This window comes from Podarcis pityusensis, assembly GCF_964106645.2.
Source record: "Podarcis pityusensis genome assembly, chromosome: 5".
Lineage (NCBI taxonomy): Eukaryota > Metazoa > Chordata > Lepidosauria > Squamata > Lacertidae > Podarcis > Podarcis pityusensis.
In genome coordinates this window covers 79,044,116-79,056,855 of record NC_138032.1, presented here as the reverse complement: position 1 = coordinate 79,056,855, position 12,740 = coordinate 79,044,116, and the positions used below count along the sequence as shown (strand labels likewise).

General features: G+C 40.9%; 1 protein-coding gene and 1 long non-coding RNA gene across 4 annotated transcripts in view; one reads left to right on the top strand and one right to left on the bottom strand.

Annotated features, from left to right (window-relative positions):
* The window catches only part of NRG3 (neuregulin 3), a 611,141-nt gene that overhangs the window by 229,915 nt on the left and 368,486 nt on the right, over positions 1-12,740 (top strand). The gene's annotated exons all lie outside the window — the stretch shown is intronic.
* On the bottom strand, positions 107-4,580 carry LOC308477394. The gene is made up of 2 exons (XR_013986535.1): positions 4,312-4,580; positions 107-371 (listed from the first exon to the last, which is right to left on the bottom strand). It is a non-coding gene; the product is annotated as an uncharacterized lncRNA (long non-coding RNA).

Below are 12,740 nucleotides of genomic sequence, written 5' to 3'. Positions count from 1 at the left end.
TTGATTACACCTTAATGCAACACTAGTGCTAATAAAAGATGTATCTGTCATTTCTTATCTTAATGCTTCTTTTTAAAAAAGAGAGGAAAATGAAAACAACACAACCCATTATTAATTGAGATTTATAGCCTGCCGTAGCCAAAGGATGCAGTGCAGATTACAACATTATTTAATTTTGGAGTGTATAAGGAAGCTAAAATGTGATTGGTAATTCCATGCAAATTCACAACCAGCAGAAATGGGCTCCGGCTTGCAGGTCACTTCTACAGCTGACAAAGGGGGGCGGGAAGGATGACATCCATTGAACACCTGAGATCTTTTCCTTCCTGACCTGAACCACACCACTCGGCAGATCATTATCAGTGCCACTCCTGTTAGGTAGGAAATGATAAGGGGACAAGACAATATATTTCCTGCAACAGGTGGGAGCTCTCCATCTTCACTGTTTTGGGGCCAATCTGCCTTAAAAATAAGTAAATTTTTGTTTTGATAGCAATTAGCTATTCATATTCAGTTGTTCTTAGCAGTTTTAAGAAAAACTGTTAATTGGATGGCTTTAAAAGAAGTATAAACATATTTATGGAACATAAGTCTATTAATACATGCTGGTTATGTTCTATTTCCCGTCAGAGGAAATTGGGCCTTTGGCCTGATCCAATATTTTAAAGAGCAAAATCTCCAATTTTTGTGTTCTCAAAACCTCTTCCCAAATTCTCTGGTTGACTGATCCCTGTGCTCAGAACATCTGTGTTACTAGGTAGGGAACTTATAGGTGGCAGGATTATTTTTGCCCGTTACAAGACATAAAACTTGTTATGCCCATGTATTTCTTGTTGGTAGATGTTGTTGTTGTTTAGTCCTTTAGTCATGTCCAACTCTTCGTGACCCCATGGACCAGAGCATGCCAGGCACTCCTGTCTTCCACTGCCTCCTGCAGTTTGGTCAAACTCATGTTTGTAGCTTCGAGAACACTGTCCAACCATCTCGGTAGATGCATAAATCTAAATCATTCCCATATGATTTCAGGAGACACTTTTGTGACTTAAACTAATACTTAAGTTAGAATTGCTTCTGATATTAGTTTTAAATGCAGGAGTGCCACCTGACAAGTTCTACAAAGGACATATTTTTTGCCCCTATTTTGATTTTTATCCATTTGTAGATAAGGGGGGACGGGAATGGTTGCTCCAAGTATAGCCACTAAAATGCATGTAAAAAAAAAAAGTTTCCTTCCTGAAGTCTCCAATTTAACTTGCAGAATGCTCTGCTCATCCTAGAAGCATCACAAGTTCTGTCTTTTGACTTCCTTCTGTATTCCACAGATGTCTCACCTCTGAATTTGAGTTCAATTAAGTTTTGGTTGAGATTTTAATACTGTACATCTCTGCTCCCTACCATTGTGTGGTGTTTAACATAATTAATATGCAACTTTTGTGTGTGTCCTGCAAAGGAAGCCTCCCTTTGTGCCACATTGATGTTTCGGGTTCAGTTGGTAGTCAGTCAACTAGCCTTTAATGGATTAGTTGTTGAGAGAAATTGTACTTGATGGTGCTATAACTTAAAAACAGACTTCTTTATTTTGTCGAGCAATCATGGTTCTGATGTATTACTGTAATCATGAATGACAAAGAAAATATAAAATATGGCCTTTCAGCCTATCAAAGTGTGTTACCCTTTGTTTATTCATATGTAAATAAACTTTCACTTCCCTCAGTACACAAATAAAGCACTTTTTTGAAGTTGGTAATATGCAAACAAATGTAAGCTTAGTTGATAAATTAATAAATGTACTGATAGGGTTGCCATATTTCAAAAAGTAAAAACCAGGACATCCCCAAAACCCGAAAGTTATTTACAAAAACGCCCAAAAACAACAATGATGGACTTGCCAGATCTAGGACAAAGGGCTACCTTTTGGAACACCCCCCCCCCCCCATCAATTCCGTCTTTGAAATCCCAGTAATGTCTGGGAAAATCCAGACGGATGACAGCCCTTATACTGGTTAAAATTCCTCAGACCCTTGATACTAAATTAGAAGAGCTTCAGGCTAAGGTCTTTCTTGTGAATCCTTCTCTGCACACTTTCAGGAGGCAAGTGAAACATCCTCCCACCCCAGTCCGCTTTCGGACTGTGAAATAAAAACTTTCTGCTTTCCTATATGTCATGACAGCTCTGTTCATTAAGTTTTATTGCTGCTTTTGTGCTAATTTTTATTACTTGGACAGAAATTATTACTTATTTTCTTTTGGTAAGGTGGCCAATAAATGTTAAAATACATCTATAAACAGCTGGCCACTCTGCAGAGATTTCTGTTCTCTGTCTGTGTGCCTAAAGTAACATGAGCAATGTGATTTGATGCCATAAAATCATGGCTAATGGCAGAGAACAAACCCTTAGATTTTCTTTTTCTTTTTTAAAGTTTTCTCTCTCTCCTCTGAAAATATGAAGTTTAGCTAATTAGGAAAGATTTGCCCCATACATCAAATTGTAGGAATTTGATGCTCAGCATACAGGCTTTTTAAAAAAACAACAGAGCAAGCGAAATATCTGTGAGAAAGGAAAAAAAATGATTAACAACCATGCAGATGCTAACCTTGGTTATCAGATTTACTGCCATAAGATTTGAAATGTAAATCAGTCTGATAGCTGTCAGCTGTCAGCAGCTATAACTAATAGCATCTACATGGTACTAACAGCAAGATTGTGCATCTGCCTGATGTTTGGTAACACTCAACATTTCAAGCATATGACAGAGTATGTCAGTTATGTGTGGGTGTCAACTGCAGTGCTGTTGCCCTAGAACAGCAATAGGCCTAATGAGTTGATATATCTTGCCAGTCACAGAATCTTTGATCCTCGCTGAAACTGCACTGCTTCTTCCTAACTTAATAACTTCCCTGTCATCTCCTCCATCACATTTCCACCCACTTTGAGGAAATTTGGTTACAGGCCTCAAAGTTTGGGGGCGGGTTTAGCAGTGTGGGGTGAACTTAACTTGTCCCCACTGGGTGGGGACACCCCACCCAAACTTCTTTTACCCACAAGTCTCCAATGTGAATAAAGGATTGCCCTCTCATTTGACTTCCAAATGTCTTCATGTGGCATCATCAAGACACCAAATCAAAGTGAGGGCAATGCTTCAGCCAGCATGGTGTAGTGGTTAAGAGCGGTGGACTCGTAATCTGGTGAACCGGGTTCGCGTCCCCGCTCCTCCACATGCAGCTGCTGGGCTAGTCACACTTCTCTGAAGTCTCTCAGCCTCACGCACCTCACAGAGTGTTTGTTGTGGGGGAGGAAGGAAAAGGAGATTGTTAGCTGCTTTGAGACTCCTTAAGGGGAGTGAAAGGTGGGATATCAAGTCCAACTCTTCCTCCTCCTCCTCCTCCTCCTCTTCTTCTTCTTCTTCTTCTTCTTCTTCTTCTTCTTCTTCCTCCTCTGTCTTTCTGGAGCCTTGCAGGGAGTACTATTTTTCTAGAAAAAGAGGTGCTGGAACTCACCATAAACACCTCTTTTAGAATGGCATTGACACCCACCTGAGAATTGCAGGAACTGAGTTCCAGTGAGTTCTGGCTGAAAAAAAGGCCTACTTGCAAGTTTTAAAAGTATTGGGGGGGATGCACCCTAGCAGCATCTGGGGTCACATCCACACCATACATTTAAAGGGCTTTTATACCACTTTAATAGAATGTGGACTCCTGAAAAAATTAAGTTTTAAAGGGTGCTGGAAATTGTAGCTCTTAAGAAGCTACGATTCTCTGGGGGAAAGCCATGGCTCTTAATAGTGCTTTAAACGTATGGTGTGATCGTGAGCTGGGTATATTATTAAGAAGAAGAAGAAGAAGAAGAAGAAGAAGAAGAAGAAGAAGAAGAGGAGGAGGAGTTTGGATCTGATATCCTGCTTTATCACTACCCGAAGGAGTCTCAAAGCGGCTAACATTCTCCTTTCCCTTCCTCCCCCACAACAAACACTCTGTGAGGTGAGTGAGGCTGAGAGACTTCAGAGACGTGTGACTGGCCCAAGGTCACCGCATGTGGAGGAGCGGAGACGCGAACTTAGTTCACCAGATTACGAGTCCATAGCTCTTAACCACTACACCACACTGGCTCCCATTATTGCCACATTTAGTGTTGCCATATTTTGAAGAGCAAAAAAGAGGACACATTTGCTGACTTTACCTTTAACAATGGATCGCTATGACGACTCTCATTTTACATACCCATGAAAACAAGGGCATGTCCTGGAAAAATAGGACATATGGCAACCACAAAACCAAGCAGTAGCATTGGGGAGATGCAGCAAAACTACTCACCCTCAGAGAAGACTGCTTATTTCTTTCTTTAATTGTTCACCTAAGAATTTTAGAAAACACTCCACAACAACACTGAGCTCCGACGTGACTTCCGGTTACCGGTACTTGTATCAGAGCCCCGACACGGCCTCCCAGACGATGTCGGAGGCCCTGCCAGGCCTCTGAATGCGACATCTGGTAGAAACCAGAAGACATGTTTGGAGATCTCGCGAGGTCTTGGACTTAATCTCCGAGACCCCACAAGGCCTCAGAAAAGCTGCCCTGCCACTGCCATGTGACATTGTGATGACACAACATCATGACATCACAATGTCGCATTATATCACAGGCGCTATTGCGCACCCATAACCTGGGACCCAAGGCAGTGTCTCTGCCAAGCAGTTTACATAAATTGAAAGCATGCCCAGGTAAATTACTAATAAACAAACATGGAAGAGGTCATTTAAAAAACTGGATAATGCTTTAAATGTTCGCTTTTTAAAAATAACCCTTTTCAGAGGTAACAGTGACATGTGTCTCAAATATTAATTCTGACTGGCAAAAGAGTGTTCCTCATCAAAGTTCAGTTACTGCTTCCATAAAGTCTGTACTCACAAAGTATATCCTTTTATTTTGTTTCTGCTCTGTTGGCTACCTAACATATTTCATCAATATATGAATTATAATAGTGATGATGGGGCAGGCTTGCAGAAGAGTTAAGTGCAGAACATTTAAATAGAATGTAAAATTCCATCTTGGTTTGATTGCAGAGATTATCGTTACCTATTTTCAGGTTCCAAGTTCTATGAAAAAGGAAGGAGTGTGGAGAGGAATTCAGCCGAGTAGCAGATATATAATGAATAGGAGATCCATGGAGACTGCTGTCATTCAAAATGAAATCTTACAAAACTACCTGATTAGATTCTGGCTGCTATTTCAAGCACCATCTCCAGGGCATGGGTTTTGAAATATTGGCACAAACTAATCTGGCTTCTAGGACTGAAGCAGCTAAATCCAAAGCTTGACTGAAAATCCTGTCACAATCCATTTTTCTGATGGTAGCCCAATTCAATGAAAATTTGATCTGCGTTTCCTGATTTGGAAACAGGAATGTCAAGATTCAACAGCAATGATTCTATAGTTCTGGTACACATAATGTGCCAATGCGTGACAGCCATTTGTTTAAGGCTGTGGAAGCTCGCTGCTTCTGGGGTTGTCTTACTGATTTGCAAGGGACTAGAAGTGGGTGGGATCATATGCTATGAGCACTGTGTTTTTTTAAACAGGCTATATGCCTCTCCAGTAAGAATTTCTACTAAAAGCCAGAGCACCAGTCGGGGTAGAATTATTTCTGGACAGGTCCAGAGAATTACCACATTACAATGGTTGAAATTATTCATGTTTGAAATTATTCAGGGGTCAGGCAAGAATGCTTTTTTGGGGGGAGTTGCAACTAACAGGGGGAGTTTCTTACTTATTCCTTCTTTTTAAAACAATTTGTAACTAGCCTCATTTCCAGAGGTACCTGATGTACTAAATGGAAACTGTAACCCGCTCACCCCAACTGGCCAACTGCAATTGGGTGTCAAATTAGGAGTGGCTCTTTTGCTCCTTTCACAAAGGAGTGCTGATGGGGTGTCAGGTTTGTGGTCATGATGTTAGGCCACCTGATAGCTTTTAAGTCCTCCATCATTGTCACCTTGGCATTTCTGCACTGAATTTTCAAGTGTTCAGATGCGAAGGCAGAGGGTGTGGTCTACACCAGGCGAGAGGGAGCAAGCAAGCAAACCACACCCAGCTCCTCACCCTCCCCTACTTCACTGCTGCTACCAGGTGAATACCCCACTCCTCCAACTGCCTCCACTGAACAGCCCTTTCACATTTGTGACATCTTAAAAGCTAGACTAACCAGCTTGTTACACCAGATAAAGTAGTGAATGTAATTGGAAGGGGGGGCAATAAGACCGCACAAATTTATTTTAGAAACAGCTTGGACAGTTATTCATAAGTTAAATATAAAGATCACAGAGGAAAACACATCCAGATAAGCGTAGACTGCTGCTTCACTAACCAAGCCAATAGGTAACAATTTGTATTCCTCAGTACAGCATCTGGGTCGCTTTGCAGCTTTTTCTTGGCTTCTTTCTTCTACAGCATTCCAGTATTGTTCTCTAAACCAGTGTTCCCCAACCTTGGGCCTCCAGCTGTTTTTGGACTACAACTCCCATCATCCTTGACCACTGGTCTTGCTAGCGAGGGATGATGGGAGTTGTAGTCCAAAAACAGCTGGAGGCCCAAGGTTGGGGAACACTGCTCTAAACTCTTCCACAGTACTTCTCCTGTCTCACAGCATTTTAGCTCTTTTTCCTTCTTGCAATATATCATTTCTCTGTCAGTTTAACTTTTCTTTATTCTTCAACTATTTTCTTTACTTACAAGTATTTCCCCTCCCAAACTTCTTGCCAGTCTTCTTGAAATCTGTTAAGCTTCTTTTTTCCTCCTGAAATATTTTGCTTTCCTTTTCCTTTAACTGTCATTTTCGTCCTGTGTTGAACTTTAATCCTCTTGGTCAGAGCAACCACTAAAACAAAAGCAACCCTTTACCAATGTAACAGATCCTTGATGTAACAGAGCACATTCACCACACTTTGTGTATAATGTATATAATCTGAATGCGATGTAGTTGGATACAGCTCTTAAGTAAGTCATGGCCAGAATGAGATTTCAGTTGGGATTTCCTGAATTGAGTTTAATCATCATGAGGTGTAGACTCACAAGGTTATTAATTGGGAAGTAGCTGTGGCTAACCTCAAAAGCAGAAAATTGCTGCTGTGCTGGGTTCCTCTCAAAAGGCGGCAGCGGGAGGCCCCATTAGTTAAAGTGGTACCTCAGGTTAAGAACGGTTTCAAGTTAAGAACGTACCTCCAGAACAAATTAAGTTCATAACCAGAGGTACCACTGTATGTTATTGAAGGAAGTCTTTCAGAACTCTCATGCAGAGTTGTCTGGGATAAACCTGTCAGTTGAAGTAATATGTATCACACATTGATTAATTGTCTGTCCCTTGCTTTGTTTGGTCTTCTGCAACTTGTGCCAGAGTTTAAGTGCATTGTCTGGCTCTTGATGCTCCCCCCCCTCCTTGTAATATGGAATGATCTTCTGTAAACTATATACAAAAGAATGTTTCTAACTGACACACACCCCCCATTTGAAGACACTTGAACAGCATGAGATGGTTGTGGATTAGTCTTCAGTTTTGAAAGTACCTTAAGAAGCAAAACTTTGGTGAACTTATAGGATGGTGCTTATAATTTTGCCAGTCGAAAAGGTGGAGCACTTGTTTCAGTTTCTATTTCCCAAAATCTATTAAGTTTCTCTTACTCAAATCCAGCAATGGACATACAATTGCAGAGGACAGTCTTCTATTTGAAAAGCATCCTATATTTGAAGGGCTTTTCTTTCCAAGAGAGTGAAGACCCAGGGTCTTGGAGTTGTCCATCTGCAATTTGTTAGCACTTGCACAATAGCCTGAGCAGGCAGGCACACAGGTCACTTGACTATGTTCTCTGAGAGGCATTGTATTTCTATCTAAATTGTAGTCATTGCTTCTAAATGTTAGTGGATACACAGAAATGAGAAAATGCATTTTTATGCAAATATCTGCCCTCTTTCATCCTATTTGAGGGTGATGCATGTCCTCTTTCAGTGGGTGACTACCCTAGGATACATAAAGGGAATTGTTCCAAGAAACATCATGTATTAAAAAATGCAGCTCTTTGTGCTGTGAGAAAATATTATCAAATTATTAACTGATGTTCTGAATGTGAGGAAGTATGTAGATTGATGTAAGCAAAGAAAATGATAAGTCTAGGTGTGTAGGTGTCTAAGCAGAAATGTCTAAAGCTAGTTTTAATTGCTTGCCATTGGAGGTACAGTTTGCAGACAGTGCAATCTGTGCACAGTATTTATTTTGAAACTTGTAGATATTTTGTCAATAATGTAAGTAGCATCTGGTAAAATGTGCTATCAGCTTTTCCTTCCATTCAATATCGTAGAAGTTTCTTTTCCTTGCTAAATTATCTAGGAAACAAGCATAACAATTGAAGCAGCGTGTAAAATGCTTATCTCCCAACAAAATTCAGAGTATCTCCCCACCCCCCACCCCCATCTCTGTTCTTAGGCTAAATTTATACATGCAGCAGAATGGGGTGGCACAGTCCCAAAGGGGTAGAATGGGCTGTGCTACCTCAGGTGAGCGATGCCATTTTTAGTGCTGTCCTGTTCTTTGCAAATGGGACGTGGGTGGCGCTGTGGGTTAAACCACAGAGCCTAGGACTTGCTGATCAGAAGGTCGGTGGTTCGAATCCCTGTGATGGGGTGAGCTCCCGTTGCTCGGTCCCAGCTCCTGTCAACCTAGCAGTTCGAAAGCATGTCAAAGTGCAAGTAGATAAATAGGTACCGCTCCAGCGGGAAGGTAAACGGCGTTTCTGTGTGCTGCTCTGGTTCACCAGAAGCGACTTAGTCATGCTGGCCACATGATCCGGAAGCTGTACGCTGGCTCCCTCGGCCAATAAAGTGAGATGAGCGCCGCAACTCCAGAGTCAGTCACGACTGGACCTGATGGTCAGGGGTTCCTTTACCTTTATTCTTTGCAAGGAACGAAGAATGAGAACCACAGCCACATCAAGGAGAGGCTGCAGCCAGCCCCTTTCCTTGCTGTGCTAGTTTTCTTCTTGCAGCTAGTTAAGCTGGAGAGAGATTTAAACATGTTACTATAATAGAAGAGTGGATGGAAGAAAGAATAGCAGCAGGAGGATGTGATGGAATGCTGGGTGATGTCTGAGTGAGTGGCAGGTGGTGGCAGTTGGATGAGAATGACAGTTGGGTGGAGATGCATATCTGAGCAGACACAGAAGAGAGTGAAGGGGAAGAAACTGAGGGAAAGAATGAGGTAAAAGTTATGGTGATGGCTATAAAGAGAAATATCAAGTTCTGTTGGGTTCGGATATTAGAACTCTTTATTTACTATGAACTCTGTTCATATCCTTGATCTGATGCTTCCTAAACAAAATTATGTTTACGATTTTATCTACCTATGTTCTGGCCAGTGTGGATTTTGAGTTTAGGATATCACACCCCACATGATTGTAGTATATGTAGTATAAATTAAGTGGTGGTGATGATGATTAATCTACAGATGTAAAGGAGAAGTAGAAGTATAGGTTATCAGCATATTTCTGACAACATACTCCAAGACTCTAGATGATCCCACTAAGCCGTTTCATGTAGGCATCAAGCTAAAACAGAACCCCACAGAACCTCACGCTAAAAGCTCTTTGGGAACAAACAATGTACCTCAAAACAGCCATCCAAGTAGACCTGGAACAGAATGATGCCTCCTACTCCCAACTCAGGCAGCCACTCCAAAAGAATGCCATGGTCAATGGTATCAAAAGCTGCTGAGAGATCCCAATCTCTCTCTCTCTCTCTCTCTCTCTCTCTCTCTCTCTCTCTCTCTCATCTTTCTCTTGACAGTGCTTATCAAAAAGAGTAATCGAGTCAGTTACCATACCAAAACAGAGACTAAACCCTGATTGAAATGGATCTTAAAAAAACAAGTTTCATCCAAGAGAGCCTAGATAAAGGAAGTGTCCTGCTTCTTTCTTTAACTCAGTAGGTGATGACAACAGATATTGTGTGAACCAGTCAGGAATGTCTAGATTCAATGTGGCAACTGGGTGATTTAGCAAGTGACCTTGAGCAACCAGGCCCATGCAAGAGAATCCTGGAATGTCACAGCGACTTCCCCATTGCAGTTGATTCTACCAGCTCATTTTCACCTTATTCTGCCACAAGTCTAGATCTATTCCTAGTGTAGGCGTCTAAAAATAGTCTCTTTCCTCTTCGGTAATAAGATTTCCCAAATATCACATACTGCATGCTGATTAGAAAAAAAAGACTTTCAGCTTCCTACACCTCCTTCAGAATGGATATGCGACTCTCAAAAGCCAAGTCCCCCACAATCCTTCTGTAGCTGGCAGATGGGTAGCATGACTGTGTAGCTGAATGATGGGGAAGTAGAACCCCCAGCCAGCCCACTCCTTTGTTGGACAACTCTAAGTTTGGTGTCTTTCTGGGACATTTAGAAGCTTCCTGTTGTTGAACATTAGTAGCCATGGCCTAATCCACATATTTTTATGCGCACTTTCCCCTACAATATGCATTTTTGTAAACATGGTTGGAGAACTGCATCGCAAAATTTGAACAAGGGTTTGGCTTGTAATTGAAAACTAATAAAAAATATTATTAAGAAAAAAACTGAACAAGTGCACGTTTTGAAGGATAGCTGTATTTCAGTTTGCATATTGTTTCATGAAGTGCAAATCTGATAGATTTGATTTTAAATTTCTACCAAATGGAATTTGTCTCCCATCCCTAGTAAGGAAACAGATGTTAGATGGGCCTTTTTAATGATTCTTTCTTTACAGATGCACATCTGTAAAGGTATTGTCTCTTGCATTTAATTGCCCAGGAAGAAATATTATTTGTGATAATTGCTCAGTATAGTCATGGAAGCATCTGGAAGAGTGGCAACCAATTTGTTAATACTGATACAATATCTGACACAAAGGCAAGGATACTGAGATTCCTCTTCTGTATTTTGAATAATTCACACTATTATTAGATCAGAATTTCATTAATTCAAGGTCAGTGCCCCCCCCAATTCATTTCCAGAGTGGAATGACAGGTACCAGAGAAAGAAGATAGTTTGCAGACTACTATTACACTGTTGATGCTGCTTCTATACTGTCATTGCACTCAGAGCACTTTAGTTCTACCATAATTTTGCTCTGCATGTTGCCATTCCAGGGGTGTACTTAACCTCATTCCACTCTGGATCATTTAAAACTACAGAGCATGATGTGATCTTACATTACACAAGTTTATTAGATGCCAGACTCTCAAGAGTAAAAATACCCTGCAAAGTCTTGAATCTACACTTGATTCCATTCTGCAGGCTGAACATCTTTATCTAAACATAAGCTGAGTTTGGAATCTTTTGTCACCTGTGGGGATTTGATGGCACATTTCCAGACAAATTTAGTAACATGCTGCTGGGCTTATGGCAGAGATTCTGAAGACAGTATAGGCCTGATTTCTTATTATGAAGGAAGTGCATTCCCAGCTGGCACCCATCCTAGTACAATTTGCACTAAACTTTGTTGCTCCTGATACTAACTTCCTGTTCAGGGTCAAAGTGGGTGTGACACCTGTCCCATTTCAAGTCAGGGTCTGAATTAACCCCTCTCCCAGATTGTGGTATATCCCCCTGCAATCTGCACTCTGTGATCATTCTTCTGCCTCCGGTTGATCAATGATACTTTAGGATTGCAGAAAGTTAAATTGTGGGGAGGGTTTAGTAACCCTCTGCTTTATATGTAATTGGTGCAGACCCATTTAAAGAGACGATTCTGCTGCCATTGTTTCAGGTTTGCAGCCACTGAAGAAGGAATCTGTTTCTAATCCAGAAACAGGTGTGCCCTTCAGATATTTTTGGATTCTAGTCCCCATCAGCCCCAGCCAGCATGGTCCATGGTCAGGGATGATGGAGTTGTAGTGTAACAATATCTGGAGGTCACCATGTTGGCAAATCCCCTTCTAACGCATCTATTCATGTTGCTTAGCAGAAATAAATATCAGAGCAAGTTATATTGAGCACACCCAATCACAGTGATACTACAGACTCTCCTCCACTGTTCTTCTATCTCCTTCGGGATTCTGAAGTAAAAGATTCAAACAGGCAGTGAAAAGATTAAAGGGGTGGAAACAAGATTTTTTTTAAAAAAAAAATACACATAACATAAAATGAATGATGTATGGATCCCTTTATGTGAAAGGATTCTGAGAATAATGTAAAAGTTTCATAGCCTGATTGTATATTCCCATACCATTAGGATGTCAGAATGATAGATGCTGTAGTGAATAATAATTTTTTAGACATTTTACCTTGGAAGATGGAACCAGCTGAGGGTTAAAATTGTATTATTTATCTCCACCTTGCCTTTCTCTGAAGCAGATTCCTTGACCCACTTCTCTGCTTCTCTGGAAGAGGGCAACATTGTCAGTAAGATAAGCTATTAACAAGTCTTTGACAACAAATAGCTTTTTGGCAACTAAACACTTCTGTGGTGTTAGGTTGCACACACATGCACACACGCGCGCACACACACACACACACACACATATTCCAGCTGCACATGTTTTAACAACAAGGGATGCTTTTCTACATCAAGTGTATAAAAGATATGATTATACCTGCAATGCTGTACACACTTATAATGGAGTAAGCACCATCAAACTCAATGAGTAGACAAGCATAGGTTTTCACTGTAAATTTCTCTGTGCCACCTCCTCATACTACTACTGATTAAAATTTCACAAATTCCTGA